The sequence below is a fragment of the Cynara cardunculus genome (genome assembly GCF_001531365.2).
Source record: "Cynara cardunculus var. scolymus isolate 2C chromosome LG 6, CcrdV1, whole genome shotgun sequence".
NCBI classification, from domain to species: domain Eukaryota; kingdom Viridiplantae; phylum Streptophyta; class Magnoliopsida; order Asterales; family Asteraceae; genus Cynara; species Cynara cardunculus.
The window spans coordinates 4,693,079-4,698,420 of record NC_037533.1 but is presented as its reverse complement, the minus strand read 5'-3'; positions in this window follow the sequence as shown (position 1 = coordinate 4,698,420).

The following is a 5,342-nucleotide window of genomic DNA, read 5'->3' as shown; positions in this document are numbered from 1 at the left end:
GAAATACAACAATTGGTATCAGAGCCAACATCCTATCAGATTGAATTATTGATGAAATAATCATAGCGGTTCTGATTATTTCACAAGATAATTAGAATTATTTGTTCTATTTTCATGTCTACACAATTCATATAATCAAAGATTTTAAAGGAATATTTAATAACATCCACATATCATCACAATGATTATGGATGAAAATGATCCAAGTACTATCAAAATAGTCAAGGAAAACATGATAGTAACATGATAGTTGCAGGTTGAAAAACTGCACATATTCCAATATACATTGATATATAACATCCACATATCATCACAATGATTATGGATGAAAATGATCCAAGTACTATGAAAATAGTCAAGGAAAGCATGATAGTAACAGGATAGTTGCATGTTGAAAAACTACATATATTCCAATATTTATGATATATAACATACTGCCACAACAGTTGTATATATTGTAAATTTCTGTCAAACTAATTCAGAATCCTATTATATCTTACGCATACAATCAGATTGAATTTACATATGTGTGTGTGCAGAATCTTTTGAAATCGATTAATACAATGCACAACACTTATAAATTCAATAAATCTAATTTTGGGACTGATAATTAATGACTAATTAGACGTTTGTATGAATGTATACATACATAATCATGCAGGACATTATCCTATGAGTATTGTCAATTTTGCACCATTGAATGGTGTAAACTATAAGAAGTGGAAAGAAGACATCAAATTAAACATGGGAATCTTGGACTATGATCATGTCTTGAAAGAAGATCCACCACAAACACCTGCAGATAATGCTTCAAAGGAAATTAAGGCCAAACATCAGGAGTGGCATAAACATAACAGAATAGCCTTAATTTACATGAAAAAATGCATGACTGATGCAGTAAAAGGAGGAATACCAGACTCTGATCTTGCTAAAGTCTATTTTGCTTCAATTGGAGACAAATACAAGGTATCAGACAAAGCTGAAACTGGATACCTTACGAATAAACTGATCAGAATGAGTTATAATGGGCATGGAAGTGTAAGGGAGTATATTCTGCAAAGAATTGATACTTCTTGCAAACTTAAAGAAATGAAAGTTGAAATAGATAATTCATTTCTTGTCCATTTATTATTAAATTCATTACCTGATCAATACAGCCACTTAAGAAGTCTGTATAACACCCAAAAGGAGAAGTGGACTCTAGATGAATTGATCTCCATATATGTCCAGGAAGAATCCGAGATCAAAAATAAGGGAAAGGCAGTGGTTGTGAATCATATGGAAAGCATGAAGAAAAGGAAGCATCCAAAACCACAAAAGGGAAAGTTTTCTAATTATGCTATAAAAAATGACAAGATGAAAGGCAAATTCCCTAAGAATCAAAAGGAGATGAAATGTTTTTTCTGTAAGAAAAAGGGACATTTCAAGAAGGAGTGTGAGGGATTTAAAGAGTGGCTGAATAAGAAAGGTACTTATGGTCATTTCTTTTCTATAGAACCTCTTGATAATGATTGTGGCAATTCATGGTGGTTTGATACAGCCTCACCAATACATATTGTGAATTCAATGCAGGGATTGTCAAAGATAACAATTCCAAGGCTGAATGAATCCAAGATATGTACAGCAGATGGTCAAGCACTCAAGGTTCAAGCTATGGGAGAATGCAAACTCTTGTTCAAAAATAATTATGTCCTTACTTTAAATAATGTATATTGTATTCCTAGAACAAAGAGAAACCTTATATCAGGTTCTCAACTTGTATTGGAAAACAAAGTAAGCTTTTATGCCAATAAAAATAATATGCTATTTTATATTAATGATTTTTGTTTTGGGAATGCAAATTTAATAGATGGTTATTGGCATATAAATTGTATAAATGAATCTTTCAACAGAAGTTGTAAAAGAACAGTATATTCAATAAACAAAATAACAGGTATGAAAAGAAAATTTAAACAAAATATGTCTTCCTTATTATGGCATAAAAGACTTGGACATATATCTAAATTCAGAATGCAAGAGTTGATAAGACAAGACATTTTACCTGAACTGGACTTCAGTGATCTTGGAACCTGTGTGGATTGTCTAAAAGGAAAAATGACAAATTCAAGAAGCTTTAATTCTAGAAGAAGCTGTTGCATACTTGAACTTATTCACACAGACATATGTGGACCATTTCCAATAGAAACCATATGTGGAAATAAATATTTTGCCACATTCACTTATGACTATTCTAGATTATGCCATGTATACCTTATGGCAGAAAAATCACAAGTATTGGACTACTTTATAAAGTTTAAAACAGAAGTGGAAAGGCATAATGAAAAGGACATAAAAGTTGTAAGGTCCGATAGAGGTGGAGAGTATTTTGGGAAATACTCTGAAAAGGGACAACATAAAGGTCCTTTTGCCATTTATTTAGAACAATGTGGTATCAAGGCTCAATACACCACACCATATACTCCAACACAGAATGGTGTTTCAGAAAGAAAGAATAGGACACTGATGAACATGGTAAGAAGCATGTTTGCAAGATCAAACCTACCAAAATTTTTATGGGGAGAAGCACTGAAGACAACAAACTATATCTGCAACAGATCCCCTACAAAGGCCATAACAGGTACTCCTTTTGAGCAATGGCATGGTTATAAGCCTAGTTTAAATCATTTTCATGTATGGGGTTGTAAGGCTGAAACTAGAGAATATCATGTGGATCAATTAAGCAAATTGGATTCAAGATCTCTATCAGCCTATTTTATAGGATATTCTGAAAAATCCAAAGGATATAAATTTTACAACCCTAGTAGAGGCCAAAGGATATTTGAAACCAACAAAGCTATATTCTATGATGAATTGTTCAATGAAGATGACAATTTGCAAGATTCATTAAATATTAAGGAGAATATGGATAATTGGATGATATATCCTGAATATAAACTAGATTCCTTTACTGAGCATGAAGATGTATTAAACCAATCCATGCCCATAACAGAACCGGCTATTATTGTTCATGATGTTGATGATGACATGACTGAGCATATAGAACAAGTCTTAGAAGAGCCTCAACCAAAACCCGTTCCAGAACAGATACAAGAGAACATATAAGAACAAGCACAAAATATGGAAGTGCCCAGAAGATCAACAAGAGAGAGAAGACCAGCAATACCAAATGATTATATCATATACTCGACAGAAGTAGAATTTGATTTGGGAGAAGATAATGATCCACAAAGTTATAAGGAGGCCATGGAATCTGTTAATAGGGAGAAGTGGTCTATGGCTATGAAAGATGAATTTGCAAGTATGATGAAGAATGCAGTTTGGGACTTGGTGGAAAAATCAAATTCCATCAAACCAATAGGAAACAAATGGGTTTTCAAAACCAAAAGAGGTGCTAATGGCAAGATAGAAAATATAAAGCAAGATTGGTTGCTAAAGGTTACAACCAAAGGGAAGGTGTGAATTATAATGAAACCTTCTCACCTGTCTCAACAAAAGATGCTTTTAGAATCATTATGGCTTTGGTAGCACATTTCAACTTAGAGCTCCATCAAATGGATGTAAAAACAGCATTCCTTAATGGAGATCTAGAAGAAGAAATTTATATGTTACAGCCTGAAGGTTCTATTGCTGAAATRAATAAAGTATGCAAATTGAAGAAATCTATTTATGGTTTAAAACAAGCTTCAAGGCAGTGGTATATGRAGTTTGACACTGTAGTGACTGCTTTTGGGTTTGATGAAAATAAACTAGATGAATGCATATATCTAAAGAGAAGTGGTAGTAGCTTTATTTTTCTAATCTTATATGTAGATTATATCCTACTGGCCACTAACAACAAGAATCTCTTACAAACCACCAAAGCCTTTTTAATGAAAAGCTTTGACATGAATGACATGGGTGAAGCACGCTATGTACTAGGAATTGAAATCACAAGGGATAGGAGAAACTGCAGTCTTGGTCTATCTCAAAAGAGTTACATTGAAAGGATGCTTAATAGATTTGGCATGATGAATTGTAGAAGTGGTGAAGCCCCAATCTCAAAAGGAGACATATTGCATAAAGGACAATGCCCAAACAATAATTTGGAGAGAAAAGAGATGGAAAATATACCTTACGCAAGATTGGTAGGAAGCCTGATGTACGCACAAGTATGTACAAGACCTGATATAGCTTTTGTAGTAAACATGTTATCCAGATTCCAATCAAATGCTGGTCATGCGCATTGGACAGCAGGTAAAAAAGTGTTAAGGTACCTGAAAGGAACAAAAGATTATATGCTCGTATACAGGAAGTTGGAGGACAAAGAATTAAAGGTAGAATGCTATACCGATGCATCTTACAAACAAGATCATGATGATTTAAAATCTACTTCTGGTTATGTATTCATGCTGGGAGGAGGTGCCGTGTCTTGGAAGGCTAGTAAACAGTCATTAACAGCAACCTCTACATTCCAAGCTGAGTATGTGGCGAATTATGATGCCACATCTCATGCTATTTGGCTTAGGAACTTCATCAGTGGGTTAAAAATCATGGATTCAATAGAAAAACCACTGATTATGTATTGCGACAATGCTGCTGCTGCTGTGTTTTTCACAAAGAAAAATAAAAGGAGCAGTGGTTCAAGAAATATAGATGTGAAATATTTTGCAGTAAGAGAAAATGTCAGAGACAAGGAGATTGAAGTGTTGAAGATTGGCACAAAGCAGCAACTAGCTGATCCGTTTACAAAGGCGTTGCCAGTTGAATGCTTCAAGAGACATGTCAAAAACATGGGTTTGTCTAATTATATTGATGGCTAAATTTCAATATATACTTACCTCACAATAGTGAGTGACTTGTACATAAAAGTGATTCTAAATAATTACTTATATATAGATTACTTCTAATATTCTATTATTCTGTGTGCAATGATTTGTACAAATTAAGATAATATATATATATATATATACATGCCTTGGCATCTGTTCTGAATTTTAGAAGTGATATAGAATGACTTAAGTTAAAGCAAATTATGATCAAATAAGTTCTCATTGCAAAATTGATCAGATGAGGATGAGATGTTATACATCCAGGATGTACTATATAAGTTTTCACCATTATGGTTGTGTAAGTCCGCACAGTTTAACTGAGCAATCAAAACTTTCATAATCTAATGGATGGAAATCATATAAAGCAGATAATTATAATAAATATTGTGCACACTACGGAATGGTTAAAACCATTTAAGATAATATCTTGTTCAGTGGGAGATTGTTAGAATAAGTATGAACAAGATATGGTTATAGGGACAACCATTTGTATTTATGTTATTGTCTGTTTTTTGTAACATACATATGTATATT